Raw genomic sequence first — 15,996 nt, forward strand, 5'->3', positions numbered from 1 at the left:
GCTTGAGTCCCTCCAGTTGATGTTCCCCCACAAATCGAACGACGTCTCCGTAGAACCATGGCGTCGTCCAGTTGTAGGGGAAGGAGCTGTCCCACTTGTCCCAGCCGAGTCGCCTCCAAAGAGGAAGCAGGAAGAAGCGAGACATGGACCTGCCCGCGGAGCCATTCTTGACTTGCAAAGTCCGGCGGACACAATCACACACAAAAGAGGATCGCAGGAGGGTGGGGATATCTGGAACGCCCTTCCCACCCTTGCGAGGCTCCTTGTACATGACGGCCCGCCTGACTCTGTCCATCTTGGATCCCCAGACAAAGTGAAACACTGTCCTGGTAATGGCCCTGCACACAGTGACGTGTGGGGGCCAGGCCTGCGCCGTGTACTGCAAGACGGGCAGGACCTCATTACGCAGGACGAGTGCCTTACCCTCACAAGTGAGGTGTCTGAGGCTCCAGAGTCCGATCCGTTGCTTCACCTTGGCCAAGCGTTCTTGCCAGGACTTGAGGGCCGCTCCTTCCTTCCCGAACCAGACTCCCAGCACCTTGAGGAAATCCGGTTGAATGTTGAAGGGGAAGGGGGCGGAGGAGGCCGGCTGCCAATCCCCGAAGAGCATGGCTTCCGACTTCCTGCAGTTGACTTTGGCCCCTGAAGCCCGGCCGAACCTCTCACACGTCTGGACGAGGGCGTCGACTGAACCACGATCAGCGCAGAAGACGGTGACGTCGTCCATGTAGAGCGAGCACTTGACCTCGTGTCGTCCCGGACCCGGTGCGGTGATCCCTCTGATCTCTCCATTCTGCCGGATAGCCTCTGCGAAGAGTTCTATAACACAAACAAAAAGAAGAGGTGATAGAGGGCAGCCTTGTCTGACCCCAGAGAGGACAGGGAAGGGGTCAGTCTTCCAGCCGTTCACCAACACCGAGCTGTGGATATCAAAATACATCAGACGGACATACGAACAAAACATGTTACCCAAACCTAACCGGTGCAGAGCTCGGCCCATGAACTCGTGGGAAACCCGGTCGAAGGCCTTCTCCTGATCCAAGGAGACCAGGGCCGCGTGTGCGCGGCGGACCTTGATGTACTCGACCGTGTCCCGCACGAGAGCGAGGCTGTCTGCGATGCGACGTCCAGGGATGCCGCAGGTCTGGTCCGGGTGGATAATCCGTCCGATGACCGTCTTAAGTCGTGTCGCCATCGTCTTGGCCAGGATCTTGTAGTCCACGTTGAGCAGAGTGATGGGACGCCAATTCCTCAGGTCGCACCTCTCTCCCTTCCGCTTGTACAGGATCGTGACCATTCCTTCCCTCAAAGATGGAGGCATTCTACCCTCCACCACCATCTCCTCGTACAGGTCCAACAGGTCCGGACAGATGAGGTCTCCCAGCGCTACATAGAGCTCCGCTGGAAGACCATCACTGCCCGGGGTCCTGCCGGTCCTAAAGGATTTAGCGGCAGAGAGCAATTCGCCCACCATCAGAGGTTTGTCCAAGGCTGCCGTGCCTGCAGGATCAAGATGGTTAGTGATACCTGACAGGAACTTATCAGCAGCGTCGGGGTCGGTAGTCTTGTGGGAGTAGAGTTCGCTGTAGAAGTCGCTGACGACCCTCATCACGTCCTCCTTCCCACGTCGCATGTTTCCGCTCTCGTCTCGCAGCTCGTTCAGGGGCGTGTGACCGGCATGAAGTTTCCTGAAAAAGAATGAGTTACATTTCTCACCCTTCTCCAGATTCTCCACTTTGGAACGGAAGACGATTCGCTTGGACTCCTCCTCAAAGTGCCTTTTCAGGCTCTTCTTGGTCTCCTCCAGCTCCTCCCTCACGTCCCAGCCGCAGTGAAGAAGGTCCTGCAGCGACCGCAGCTCGCGCTGCAGCCCTCTGAAGTCCCTCCTCTTCTCACACGCCTGTTGTCGACCCTTGGCCTGAAAGAAACAGCGAAACTCAAGTTTAACATATTCCCACCAATCAGAGACTGTTTGGAAGCTACCCTTGTAGGACTGCCACATTGCGTAGGCTGCTCTCAGCTCCTCCACGACTTCATCCTGAGCCAGCAGAGCACAATTCAGCTTCCAGGAGCCGGGGCCGGACGGAAAACCGTCGCCGAGGACACCTTGTAAGTGAATGGCTCTGTGGTCGGAGAAGAAGCAGGGGACCATCGAGTGCCTACTCTGCCTGACTGCCCGAGAGGTGAACACAAAGTCAATCCTGGAGCGGAGTGAGCCATCGGGTCGGCTCCACGAATAGTTTGTGGAGCCTCTCCCCATGGAGCCCACCACGTCCTGAAGAGAGGCCTCGGTTACCATCTCGATGAGCAGCTTGGACGTGAAGTCCAACTTGGCAGATGTGCCAGAACTACGACCATCCTCCTCGATGGGGCAGTTGAAATCCCCGGCCATCACTAAGGTCCTGGTGGTGGCAAGCTGAAGCCGCAGGGTCTGGAAAAGCTCCAAACGCTCATTCTTCAGTGGGGACGCATACACGTTGATGAACCTGACAGGTTCTCCCGCCCAGTTGCCATCTACAACAAGAGCCCTGCTGCAGATGAGCTCCTGGACGGACTCAAGCGTGAATGCGCCCCCCCTGATCAGAATTGCGACCCCCGCAGACTTGCAGTCACCCCCACCGGACCAGTAGGATGGACCGTGGGACCACTCCCTGGCCAGATGTTTGAAGGACCTAGAGGAGGGAAGGGAACATTCCTGCAACATATAAACATCACACAACTGGGAAGTAAGGAAGGCATAAATAGTCTGACGTCTGAACTTGTCCTTGATGCTCCTGACATTAATGGAAAATAAGTTAATATTAGCCATCATGTAGGGAAAAAAGAAAAAGTTAGCGCAGGCAATACACCTTAGTTACCACTCCGGTCGGGTGGTCCCTCGTCGGTGTTGACTGCTGGTGACGGGATCACCAGCAGGCCCTCTTCCTCCATCTGGTCAAGCAGCGCGGCCTCGATCTCGGCGACCACCAGTTCCTCCTCTTCTGGCTCGGCCACCAGGGTCTCAACCATGTGCTCCATCTCTTCTGGCTCAGGGAGGGTATCCTCCTTTTCGCCTACGAAATCCAGAATCTTCTTTTTGGAGGATTCAGTAGCAGGGCTGTCCTCCACCTTCCTCTTTCCCCGAGTTGGAACTGGGGAGACAAGAAGGGGAAAATCCTCCTCGGAATAGATAGCGGCAGGTGGAGGAAAGGTTAATTCCACCGCTACCATGGTCTGGGGAGGGAGAGTGGCTGCCGGGGCAGGGGAAAGGACACCTGCTGAGGAGTAGGGGAAGGAAGAAGAGGAAGTGGAATCCTCAGCAGGGGTGGCCGGGGTGGGGGGGGATTGGACAGGGGTGGCAGGGGGAGGGATCGAGAGAGGGGTGACAGAACTCTTACCCTCCTTTGACTTTTTCTTCTGCTTCGGAGCTGCTGGGACCGTCGCTGCGGCTTTGGCCACCGACTCCTTGACCGCTTTGGCCTTGGTCGTCTCGGCCTTGGCCGCTGGGGCCTTGGTCGTCGCGTCCTTGACCTTCACAGGCCTGGTCGTCGGGGCCTTGTCCTCCGGAGCAGGGGTCGTCGCAACCACCGATGCCCAGGATCTCTCACGCTTGGGGCAATCCTTGTACAGATGAGCCGCCAGCCCACACAGGTTGCAGGACGTCTTCTTCGGGCAGTCCTTCGAGCTGTGTCCCGTCACTCGACAAATCCTGCAGGCATCCTCCTTGCAGTTCTTCATCTCGTGGCCGTTCTTGCCGCATCTCCTGCAGTTCCGCGGCATGTCCGGGTAATAGATGAGGCCGTAGGAGTTGCCCAGGGAGAATGTCGGGGGCAGGTGCCGAAGTCCGTCTGAGTACGCCAGGTCCCTGTGAAGTCTAACGGTCACCGACCACTTACCTGTCCAGAAGCCGAGTCCATTCAGGATGTGAGAGGGTTCCTTCACAACCAAACAGAAGCGTCTCAGGAAGGTACAGATGTCTTGGCCTGGGGTGTGCGGGTTGCGCATGGAGACCGTGATCCTCCTTTCGTCCCTCTGGATAGGGCAGCTACCTGTAAAGGCAGAGAAAGAATTATCCGGTCCTTTTGCGCTTACCATTTCCCAGAACCTCCTGCAGGTGTTCACAGTGGCGAAGGTGACGAAGAAGATCCCCGTCAAGAAGGTCTGGATGCTGAGGGTGTCCGACCTGGAGAAGCCTCGATCCAGCAGCATCTTCTGGCAGAACACGTCCGAGGACATGTCCGGCACCCTCCCATCCACTTCCTTCAGCTTCAGGGCCACCGTCTGCCGCATCCATGGCTCCAGGGCTGGAGCTTCGTGGCGGGGCTTCTGGGGTCCCTTCTGCTGGCCATTCGTGGAGGCAGAGTCCTTGGGGTCAGAATCGGCTCCTGGCTGGGCCCTCCTGGCTGTCCCCGGCTCCAGGCTCTTCTTTTCGGCCTTCCTCGCAGCGCTTGCCATGGCTTTCCTCCTGCAGTTACTTCTTGGAGCTGGATCTGGAACTCTTCCCGGAATGGGTGGAGCTATGCAGATTCTTCTCCCGTCGTGTTCTGGACAAATTCCCCGAAAGGTCTTTGTCTCGATGATTTTCTACGTCGAAGATTCCACAGGACAGCCCAATTCTTCTCCGAGTCTTCGTCTTCTTCTGGATTCTTTAGAGCTTCTTCCTCCCACCGATATCCGCCTTCCTTCTCCGATGTCAGCTGGGCTCCGAAGCTCTTCTCCTTCTGAGTTCGATCGCTCTCGTCAAGTGTAGATCGTAGCTCTTGTGTTCTTAAAAGAACAGATACTACACTTGATCTTAGCCAAAAGGCCGAGAAGCGATAACCAGAATTGGTTTCCGACTACGGTGCCACCCAAGGATTCTGAAAAGTCCATTTGTGGAGATGGCCACCTGGACTCCCGTTAAGAAGACATGCTGTCAACCTCTAGATCCCTCACATGCCTGCACTTTTCGGCTTGCTGCTGCTGCAATCCACGCGTTTTAGATCTGCATAACTCCACCTCTTTTAGCACAGTACCCTCAACCCCCGGCTGTTCCCACCCGCCTCAACACCGTTGGAAGGGAGGAGAACCAATTAAGGCGGTGGGGGGGGTGGAACGAGCAGCTGTCTACCCTTAGCAGGAGGGTTGCTGATTAATTACCTCTCCTGCTGCTGCTGCTGCTGGCTGTCCAGCAGCAGACTGAAGGTGGCTGCTGCTGTGCGCAGGTATATAAAGGCTCAGAGCCTATTATGACACGCGCAGCCAGCGTTCCATTGCCACATTCCGTCTACTGCAGGCGGGATACCTGGATGGCTGAATGTCACTGAGAAGCTCACAGAGACCGCCATAAGCAACAGTTTAAAAGAATGCCACAGACTAATCAACCAAACTTTTTGGGTTGGTTTCTCTTTTATAGTCTGCAGGCATTAAATGAAAGAAGTCAGTGTTCCAGCAGAGGGAGACAACGTTTCAGAAAAGGCATTGTAGCAAACCAAAAAAGAAATTTTAAGCGCAGCAGAGTAACCAGCTCACATACCTGTTAGCTCAGGTGAGTTTAAAAGGCTGCTGTTGATAACAAGGGCATTTGCTAAATAGATGGTGTGTGTGCAACAATATACTGAAAGGTCAATTATATTGTGCAGCTTATCTCACCACCTGTAGTTATTTAGGTGAAAGCTCCAAAATGCTTGCCTAATATGTCTGTTTATCCAAAAGGAAGTATAGAGGGAGAGCTAGATAGATAGCATTGCATTACATTACATTACATGGCAATGCAATGCACAGTTGCTGAAGTTGAACCAAAATGAGCTTGTCATCTGGCTTCTGCAACTTTTAACATGAAAAATCCAATGAGGAGAAGAAAAGCAAAGCCAAAGAGTCCATCCCAAAATCCGACAAACAAGCAAAATGAACAAAAAGCATTGAATTCAATTCTTTCTGATTTTAGAAACTGCATTAAAGAAGGGGTGCACCGGTCCTGGAGATACTGCAATACCAGGTCAATGCGTGGAGTGGACAGAGCAAGCTCTTTTTCCATCTCCCTGTTCTAAAAATCCATTTAATATATGGTCCCCAGATAGGGGACGTATCAGATATTAAACTGATAAGAACAGATACTACACTTGATCTTAGCCAAAAGGCCGAGAAGCGATAACCAGAATTGGTTTCCGACTACGGTGCCACCCAAGGATTCTGAAAAGTCCATTTGTGGAGATGGCCACCTGGACTCCCGTTAAGAAGACATGCTGTCAACCTCTAGATCCCTCACATGCCTGCACTTTTCGGCTTGCTGCTGCTGCAATCCACGCGTTTTAGATCTGCATAACTCCACCTCTTTTAGCACAGTACCCTCAACCCCTGGCTGTTCCCACCCGCCTCAACACCGTTGGAAGGGAGGAGAACCAATTAAGGCGGGGGGGGGGGTGGAACGAGCAGCTGTCTACCCTTAGCAGGAGGGTTGCTGATTAATTACCTCTCCTGCTGCTGCTGCTGCTGGCTGTCCAGCAGCAGACTGAAGGTGGCTGCTGCTGTGCGCAGGTATATAAAGGCTCAGAGCCTATTATGACACGCGCAGCCAGCGTTCCATTGCCACATTCCGTCTACTGCAGGCGGGATACCTGGATGGCTGAATGTCACTGAGAAGCTCACAGAGACCGCCATAAGCAACAGTTTAAAAGAATGCCACAGACTAATCAACCAAACTTTTTGGGTTGGTTTCTCTTTTATAGTCTGCAGGCATTAAATGAAAGAAGTCAGTGTTCCAGCAGAGGGAGACAACGTTTCAGAAAAGGCATTGTAGCAAACCAAAAAAGAAATTTTAAGCGCAGCAGAGTAACCAGCTCACATACCTGTTAGCTCAGGTGAGTTTAAAAGGCTGCTGTTGATAACAAGGGCATTTGCTAAATAGATGGTGTGTGTGCAACAATATACTGAAAGGTCAATTATATTGTGCAGCTTATCTCACCACCTGTAGTTATTTAGGTGAAAGCTCCAAAATGCTTGCCTAATATGTCTGTTTATCCAAAAGGAAGTATAGAGGGAGAGCTAGATAGATAGCATTGCATTACATTACATTGCATGGCAATGCAATGCACAGTTGCTGAAGTTGAACCAAAATGAGCTTGTCATCTGGCTTCTGCAACTTTTAACATGAAAAATCCAATGAGGAGAAGAAAAGCAAAGCCAAAGAGTCCATCCCAAAATCCGACAAACAAGCAAAATGAACAAAAAGCATTGAATTCAATTCTTTCTGATTTTAGAAACTGCATTAAAGAAGGGGTGCACCGGTCCTGGAGATACTGCAATACCAGGTCAATGCGTGGAGTGGACAGAGCAAGCTCTTTTTCCATCTCCCTGTTCTAAAAATCCATTTAATATATGGTCCCCAGATAGGGGACCTATCAGATATTAAACTGATAAGAACAGATACTACACTTGATCTTAGCCAAAAGGCCGAGAAGCGATAACCAGAATTGGTTTCCGACTACGGTGCCACCCAAGGATTCTGAAAAGTCCATTTGTGGAGATGGCCACCTGGACTCCCGTTAAGAAGACATGCTGTCAACCTCTAGATCCCTCACATGCCTGCACTTTTCGGCTTGCTGCTGCTGCAATCCACGCGTTTTAGATCTGCATAACTCCACCTCTTTTAGCACAGTACCCTCAACCCCCGGCTGTTCCCACCCGCCTCAACACCGTTGGAAGGGAGGAGAACCAATTAAGGCGGGGGGGGGGGGTGGAACGAGCAGCTGTCTACCCTTAGCAGGAGGGTTGCTGATTAATTACCTCTCCTGCTGCTGCTGCTGCTGGCTGTCCAGCAGCAGACTGAAGGTGGCTGCTGCTGTGCGCAGGTATATAAAGGCTCAGAGCCTATTATGACACGCGCAGCCAGCGTTCCATTGCCACATTCCGTCTACTGCAGGCGGGATACCTGGATGGCTGAATGTCACTGAGAAGCTCACAGAGACCGCCATAAGCAACAGTTTAAAAGAATGCCACAGACTAATCAACCAAACTTTTTGGGTTGGTTTCTCTTTTATAGTCTGCAGGCATTAAATGAAAGAAGTCAGTGTTCCAGCAGAGGGAGACAACGTTTCAGAAAAGGCATTGTAGCAAACCAAAAAAGAAATTTTAAGCGCAGCAGAGTAACCAGCTCACATACCTGTTAGCTCAGGTGAGTTTAAAAGGCTGCTGTTGATAACAAGGGCATTTGCTAAATAGATGGTGTGTGTGCAACAATATACTGAAAGGTCAATTATATTGTGCAGCTTATCTCACCACCTGTAGTTATTTAGGTGAAAGCTCCAAAATGCTTGCCTAATATGTCTGTTTATCCAAAAGGAAGTATAGAGGGAGAGCTAGATAGATAGCATTGCATTACATTACATTACATGGCAATGCAATGCACAGTTGCTGAAGTTGAACCAAAATGAGCTTGTCATCTGGCTTCTGCAACTTTTAACATGAAAAATCCAATGAGGAGAAGAAAAGCAAAGCCAAAGAGTCCATCCCAAAATCCGACAAACAAGCAAAATGAACAAAAAGCATTGAATTCAATTCTTTCTGATTTTAGAAACTGCATTAAAGAAGGGGTGCACCGGTCCTGGAGATACTGCAATACCAGGTCAATGCGTGGAGTGGACAGAGCAAGCTCTTTTTCCATCTCCCTGTTCTAAAAATCCATTTAATATATGGTCCCCAGATAGGGGACGTATCAGATATTAAACTGATAAGAACAGATACTACACTTGATCTTAGCCAAAAGGCCGAGAAGCGATAACCAGAATTGGTTTCCGACTACGGTGCCACCCAAGGATTCTGAAAAGTCCATTTGTGGAGATGGCCACCTGGACTCCCGTTAAGAAGACATGCTGTCAACCTCTAGATCCCTCACATGCCTGCACTTTTCGGCTTGCTGCTGCTGCAATCCACGCGTTTTAGATCTGCATAACTCCACCTCTTTTAGCACAGTACCCTCAACCCCCGGCTGTTCCCACCCGCCTCAACACCGTTGGAAGGGAGGAGAACCAATTAAGGCGGGGGGGGGGGTGGAACGAGCAGCTGTCTACCCTTAGCAGGAGGGTTGCTGATTAATTACCTCTCCTGCTGCTGCTGCTGCTGGCTGTCCAGCAGCAGACTGAAGGTGGCTGCTGCTGTGCGCAGGTATATAAAGGCTCAGAGCCTATTATGACATGCGCAGCCAGCGTTCCATTGCCACATTCCGTCTACTGCAGGCGGGATACCTGGATGGCTGAATGTCACTGAGAAGCTCACAGAGACCGCCATAAGCAACAGTTTAAAAGAATGCCACAGACTAATCAACCAAACTTTTTGGGTTGGTTTCTCTTTTATAGTCTGCAGGCATTAAATGAAAGAAGTCAGTGTTCCAGCAGAGGGAGACAACGTTTCAGAAAAGGCATTGTAGCAAACCAAAAAAGAAATTTTAAGCGCAGCAGAGTAACCAGCTCACATACCTGTTAGCTCAGGTGAGTTTAAAAGGCTGCTGTTGATAACAAGGGCATTTGCTAAATAGATGGTGTGTGTGCAACAATATACTGAAAGGTCAATTATATTGTGCAGCTTATCTCACCACCTGTAGTTATTTAGGTGAAAGCTCCAAAATGCTTGCCTAATATGTCTGTTTATCCAAAAGGAAGTATAGAGGGAGAGCTAGATAGATAGCATTGCATTACATTACATTACATGGCAATGCAATGCACAGTTGCTGAAGTTGAACCAAAATGAGCTTGTCATCTGGCTTCTGCAACTTTTAACATGAAAAATCCAATGAGGAGAAGAAAAGCAAAGCCAAAGAGTCCATCCCAAAATCCGACAAACAAGCAAAATGAACAAAAAGCATTGAATTCAATTCTTTCTGATTTTAGAAACTGCATTAAAGAAGGGGTGCACCGGTCCTGGAGATACTGCAATACCAGGTCAATGCGTGGAGTGGACAGAGCAAGCTCTTTTTCCATCTCCCTGTTCTAAAAATCCATTTAATATATGGTCCCCAGATAGGGGACGTATCAGATATTAAACTGATAAGAACAGATACTACACTTGATCTTAGCCAAAAGGCCGAGAAGCGATAACCAGAATTGGTTTCCGACTACGGTGCCACCCAAGGATTCTGAAAAGTCCATTTGTGGAGATGGCCACCTGGACTCCCGTTAAGAAGACATGCTGTCAACCTCTAGATCCCTCACATGCCTGCACTTTTCGGCTTGCTGCTGCTGCAATCCACGCGTTTTAGATCTGCATAACTCCACCTCTTTTAGCACAGTACCTTCAACCCCTGGCTGTTCCCACCCGCCTCAACACCGTTGGAAGGGAGGAGAACCAATTAAGGCGGGGGGGGGGGTGGAACGAGCAGCTGTCTACCCTTAGCAGGAGGGTTGCTGATTAATTACCTCTCCTGCTGCTGCTGCTGCTGGCTGTCCAGCAGCAGACTGAAGGTGGCTGCTGCTGTGCGCAGGTATATAAAGGCTCAGAGCCTATTATGACACGCGCAGCCAGCGTTCCATTGCCACATTCCGTCTACTGCAGGCGGGATACCTGGATGGCTGAATGTCACTGAGAAGCTCACAGAGACCGCCATAAGCAACAGTTTAAAAGAATGCCACAGACTAATCAACCAAACTTTTTGGGTTGGTTTCTCTTTTATAGTCTGCAGGCATTAAATGAAAGAAGTCAGTGTTCCAGCAGAGGGAGACAACGTTTCAGAAAAGGCATTGTAGCAAACCAAAAAAGAAATTTTAAGCGCAGCAGAGTAACCAGCTCACATACCTGTTAGCTCAGGTGAGTTTAAAAGGCTGCTGTTGATAACAAGGGCATTTGCTAAATAGATGGTGTGTGTGCAACAATATACTGAAAGGTCAATTATATTGTGCAGCTTATCTCACCACCTGTAGTTATTTAGGTGAAAGCTCCAAAATGCTTGCCTAATATGTCTGTTTATCCAAAAGGAAGTATAGAGGGAGAGCTAGATAGATAGCATTGCATTACATTACATTACATGGCAATGCAATGCACAGTTGCTGAAGTTGAACAAAAATGAGCTTGTCATCTGGCTTCTGCAACTTTTAACATGAAAAATCCAATGAGGAGAAGAAAAGCAAAGCCAAAGAGTCCATCCCAAAATCCGACAAACAAGCAAAATGAACAAAAAGCATTGAATTCAATTCTTTCTGATTTTAGAAACTGCATTAAAGAAGGGGTGCACCGGTCCTGGAGATACTGCAATACCAGGTCAATGCGTGGAGTGGACAGAGCAAGCTCTTTTTCCATCTCCCTGTTCTAAAAATCCATTTAATATATGGTCCCCAGATAGGGGACCTATCAGATATTAAACTGATAAGAACAGATACTACACTTGATCTTAGCCAAAAGGCCGAGAAGCGATAACCAGAATTGGTTTCCGACTACGGTGCCACCCAAGGATTCTGAAAAGTCCATTTGTGGAGATGGCCACCTGGACTCCCGTTAAGAAGACATGCTGTCAACCTCTAGATCCCTCACATGCCTGCACTTTTCGGCTTGCTGCTGCTGCAATCCACGCGTTTTAGATCTGCATAACTCCACCTCTTTTAGCACAGTACCCTCAACCCCCGGCTGTTCCCACCCGCCTCAACACCGTTGGAAGGGAGGAGAACCAATTAAGGCGGGGGGGGGGGTGGAACGAGCAGCTGTCTACCCTTAGCAGGAGGGTTGCTGATTAATTACCTCTCCTGCTGCTGCTGCTGCTGGCTGTCCAGCAGCAGACTGAAGGTGGCTGCTGCTGTGCGCAGGTATATAAAGGCTCAGAGCCTATTATGACACGCGCAGCCAGCGTTCCATTGCCACATTCCGTCTACTGCAGGCGGGATACCTGGATGGCTGAATGTCACTGAGAAGCTCACAGAGACCGCCATAAGCAACAGTTTAAAAGAATGCCACAGACTAATCAACCAAACTTTTTGGGTTGGTTTCTCTTTTATAGTCTGCAGGCATTAAATGAAAGAAGTCAGTGTTCCAGCAGAGGGAGACAACGTTTCAGAAAAGGCATTGTAGCAAACCAAAAAAGAAATTTTAAGCGCAGCAGAGTAACCAGCTCACATACCTGTTAGCTCAGGTGAGTTTAAAAGGCTGCTGTTGATAACAAGGGCATTTGCTAAATAGATGGTGTGTGTGCAACAATATACTGAAAGGTCAATTATATTGTGCAGCTTATCTCACCACCTGTAGTTATTTAGGTGAAAGCTCCAAAATGCTTGCCTAATATGTCTGTTTATCCAAAAGGAAGTATAGAGGGAGAGCTAGATAGATAGCATTGCATTACATTACATTACATGGCAATGCAATGCACAGTTGCTGAAGTTGAACCAAAATGAGCTTGTCATCTGGCTTCTGCAACTTTTAACATGAAAAATCCAATGAGGAGAAGAAAAGCAAAGCCAAAGAGTCCATCCCAAAATCCGACAAACAAGCAAAATGAACAAAAAGCATTGAATTCAATTCTTTCTGATTTTAGAAACTGCATTAAAGAAGGGGTGCACCGGTCCTGGAGATACTGCAATACCAGGTCAATGCGTGGAGTGGACAGAGCAAGCTCTTTTTCCATCTCCCTGTTCTAAAAATCCATTTAATATATGGTCCCCAGATAGGGGACGTATCAGATATTAAACTGATAAGAACAGATACTACACTTGATCTTAGCCAAAAGGCCGAGAAGCGATAACCAGAATTGGTTTCCGACTACGGTGCCACCCAAGGATTCTGAAAAGTCCATTTGTGGAGATGGCCACCTGGACTCCCGTTAAGAAGACATGCTGTCAACCTCTAGATCCCTCACATGCCTGCACTTTTCGGCTTGCTGCTGCTGCAATCCACGCGTTTTAGATCTGCATAACTCCACCTCTTTTAGCACAGTACCCTCAACCCCCGGCTGTTCCCACCTGCCTCAACACCGTTGGAAGGGAGGAGAACCAATTAAGGCGGGGGGGGGGTGGAACGAGCAGCTGTCTACCCTTAGCAGGAGGGTTGCTGATTAATTACCTCTCCTGCTGCTGCTGCTGCTGGCTGTCCAGCAGCAGACTGAAGGTGGCTGCTGCTGTGCGCAGGTATATAAAGGCTCAGAGCCTATTATGACACGCGCAGCCAGCGTTCCATTGCCGCATTCCGTCTACTGCAGGCGGGATACCTGGATGGCTGAATGTCACTGAGAAGCTCACAGAGACCGCCATAAGCAACAGTTTAAAAGAATGCCACAGACTAATCAACCAAACTTTTTGGGTTGGTTTCTCTTTTATAGTCTGCAGGCATTAAATGAAAGAAGTCAGTGTTCCAGCAGAGGGAGACAACGTTTCAGAAAAGGCATTGTAGCAAACCAAAAAAGAAATTTTAAGCGCAGCAGAGTAACCAGCTCACATACCTGTTAGCTCAGGTGAGTTTAAAAGGCTGCTGTTGATAACAAGGGCATTTGCTAAATAGATGGTGTGTGTGCAACAATATACTGAAAGGTCAATTATATTGTGCAGCTTATCTCACCACCTGTAGTTATTTAGGTGAAAGCTCCAAAATGCTTGCCTAATATGTCTGTTTATCCAAAAGGAAGTATAGAGGGAGAGCTAGATAGATAGCATTGCATTACATTACATTACATGGCAATGCAATGCACAGTTGCTGAAGTTGAACCAAAATGAGCTTGTCATCTGGCTTCTGCAACTTTTAACATGAAAAATCCAATGAGGAGAAGAAAAGCAAAGCCAAAGAGTCCATCCCAAAATCCGACAAACAAGCAAAATGAACAAAAAGCATTGAATTCAATTCTTTCTGATTTTAGAAACTGCATTAAAGAAGGGGTGCACCGGTCCTGGAGATACTGCAATACCAGGTCAATGCGTGGAGTGGACAGAGCAAGCTCTTTTTCCATCTCCCTGTTCTAAAAATCCATTTAATATATGGTCCCCAGATAGGGGACGTATCAGATATTAAACTGATAAGAACAGATACTACACTTGATCTTAGCCAAAAGGCCGAGAAGCGATAACCAGAATTGGTTTCCGACTACGGTGCCACCCAAGGATTCTGAAAAGTCCATTTGTGGAGATGGCCACCTGGACTCCCGTTAAGAAGACATGCTGTCAACCTCTAGATCCCTCACATGCCTGCACTTTTCGGCTTGCTGCTGCTGCAATCCACGCGTTTTAGATCTGCATAACTCCACATCTTTTAGCACAGTACCCTCAACCCCCGGCTGTTCCCACCCGCCTCAACACCGTTGGAAGGGAGGAGAACCAATTAAGGCGGGGGGGGGGTGGAACGAGCAGCTGTCTACCCTTAGCAGGAGGGTTGCTGATTAATTACCTCTCCTGCTGCTGCTGCTGGCTGTCCAGCAGCAGACTGAAGGTGGCTGCTGCTGTGCGCAGGTATATAAAGGCTCAGAGCCTATTATGACACGCGCAGCCAGCGTTCCATTGCCACATTCCGTCTACTGCAGGCGGGATACCTGGATGGCTGAATGTCACTGAGAAGCTCACAGAGACCGCCATAAGCAACAGTTTAAAAGAATGCCACAGACTAATCAACCAAACTTTTTGGGTTGGTTTCTCTTTTATAGTCTGCAGGCATTAAATGAAAGAAGTAAGTGTTCCAGCAGAGGGAGACAACGTTTCAGAAAAGGCATTGTAGCAAACCAAAAAAGAAATTTTAAGCGCAGCAGAGTAACCAGCTCACATACCTGTTAGCTCAGGTGAGTTTAAAAGGCTGCTGTTGATAACAAGGGCATTTGCTAAATAGATGGTGTGTGTGCAACAATATACTGAAAGGTCAATTATATTGTGCAGCTTATCTCACCACCTGTAGTTATTTAGGTGAAAGCTCCAAAATGCTTGCCTAATATGTCTGTTTATCCAAAAGGAAGTATAGAGGGAGAGCTAGATAGATAGCATTGCATTACATTACATTACATGGCAATGCAATGCACAGTTGCTGAAGTTGAACCAAAATGAGCTTGTCATCTGGCTTCTGCAACTTTTAACATAAAAAATCCAATGAGGAGAAGAAAAGCAAAGCCAAAGAGTCCATCCCAAAATCCGACAAACAAGCAAAATGAACAAAAAGCATTGAATTCAATTCTTTCTGATTTTAGAAACTGCATTAAAGAAGGGGTGCACCGGTCCTGGAGATACTGCAATACCAGGTCAATGCGTGGAGTGGACAGAGCAAGCTCTTTTTCCATCTCCCTGTTCTAAAAATCCATTTAATATATGGTCCCCAGATAGGGGACGTATCAGATATTAAACTGATAAGAACAGATACTACACTTGATCTTAGCCAAAAGGCCGAGAAGCGATAACCAGAATTGGTTTCCGACTACGGTGCCACCCAAGGATTCTGAAAAGTCCATTTGTGGAGATGGCCACCTGGACTCCCGTTAAGAAGACATGCTGTCAACCTCTAGATCCCTCACATGCCTGCACTTTTCGGCTTGCTGCTGCTGCAATCCACGCGTTTTAGATCTGCATAACTCCACCTCTTTTAGCACAGTACCCTCAACCCCCGGCTGTTCCCACCCGCCTCAACACCGTTGGAAGGGAGGAGAACCAATTAAGGCGGGGGGGGGGGGGGGGTGGAACGAGCAGCTGTCTACCCTTAGCAGGAGGGTTGCTGATTAATTATCTCTCCTGCTGCTGCTGCTGCTGGCTGTCCAGCAGCAGACTGAAGGTGGCTGCTGCTGTGCGCAGGTATATAAAGGCTCAGAGCCTATTATGACACGCGCAGCCAGCGTTCCATTGCCACATTCCGTCTACTGCAGGCGGGATACCTGGATGGCTGAATGTCACTGAGAAGCTCACAGAGACCGCCATAAGCAACAGTTTAAAAGAATGCCACAGACTAATCAACCAAACTTTTTGGGTTGGTTTCTCTTTTATAGTCTGCAGGCATTAAATGAAAGAAGTCAGTGTTCCAGCAGAGGGAGACAACGTTTCAGAAAAGGCATTGTAGCAAACCAAAAAAGAAATTTTAAGCGCAGCAGAGTAACCAGCTCACATACCTGTT

At 48.9% G+C, this 15,996-nt stretch overlaps 8 non-coding genes and 1 pseudogene across 8 annotated transcripts; all 9 read right to left on the reverse strand.

The window, feature by feature from the left end:
• Positions 1-4,700: 4,700 nt before the first annotated feature.
• Positions 4,701-4,798, reverse strand: LOC141186045 (U2 spliceosomal RNA; annotated as a pseudogene).
• A 1,121-nt stretch (positions 4,799-5,919) lies between these two features.
• LOC141188673 (U2 spliceosomal RNA) lies at positions 5,920-6,110 on the reverse strand. The gene has a single exon (XR_012262757.1). It is a non-coding gene; the product is annotated as a U2 spliceosomal RNA (small nuclear RNA).
• A 1,121-nt stretch (positions 6,111-7,231) lies between these two features.
• On the reverse strand, positions 7,232-7,422 carry LOC141184188 (U2 spliceosomal RNA). The gene has a single exon (XR_012258967.1). It is a non-coding gene; the product is annotated as a U2 spliceosomal RNA (small nuclear RNA).
• A 1,122-nt stretch (positions 7,423-8,544) lies between these two features.
• LOC141188675 (U2 spliceosomal RNA) lies at positions 8,545-8,735 on the reverse strand. Its single transcript, XR_012262758.1, has one exon. It is a non-coding gene; the product is annotated as a U2 spliceosomal RNA (small nuclear RNA).
• A 1,121-nt stretch (positions 8,736-9,856) lies between these two features.
• On the reverse strand, positions 9,857-10,047 carry LOC141188676 (U2 spliceosomal RNA). Its single transcript, XR_012262759.1, has one exon. It is a non-coding gene; the product is annotated as a U2 spliceosomal RNA (small nuclear RNA).
• Positions 10,048-11,168: 1,121 nt separating this feature from the next.
• LOC141184189 (U2 spliceosomal RNA) lies at positions 11,169-11,359 on the reverse strand. Its single transcript, XR_012258968.1, has one exon. It is a non-coding gene; the product is annotated as a U2 spliceosomal RNA (small nuclear RNA).
• A 1,121-nt stretch (positions 11,360-12,480) lies between these two features.
• Positions 12,481-12,671, reverse strand: LOC141188677 (U2 spliceosomal RNA). The gene has a single exon (XR_012262760.1). It is a non-coding gene; the product is annotated as a U2 spliceosomal RNA (small nuclear RNA).
• A 1,120-nt stretch (positions 12,672-13,791) lies between these two features.
• Positions 13,792-13,982, reverse strand: LOC141188678 (U2 spliceosomal RNA). The gene has a single exon (XR_012262761.1). It is a non-coding gene; the product is annotated as a U2 spliceosomal RNA (small nuclear RNA).
• A 1,117-nt stretch (positions 13,983-15,099) lies between these two features.
• Positions 15,100-15,290, reverse strand: LOC141188679 (U2 spliceosomal RNA). Its single transcript, XR_012262762.1, has one exon. It is a non-coding gene; the product is annotated as a U2 spliceosomal RNA (small nuclear RNA).
• Positions 15,291-15,996: the final 706 nt, after the last annotated feature.

This window comes from Phyllobates terribilis, unplaced genomic scaffold, assembly GCF_046119375.1.
Source record: "Phyllobates terribilis strain yellow unplaced genomic scaffold, ASM4611937v1 Scaffold_40__1_contigs__length_11209783, whole genome shotgun sequence".
NCBI lineage: Eukaryota > Metazoa > Chordata > Amphibia > Anura > Dendrobatidae > Phyllobates > Phyllobates terribilis.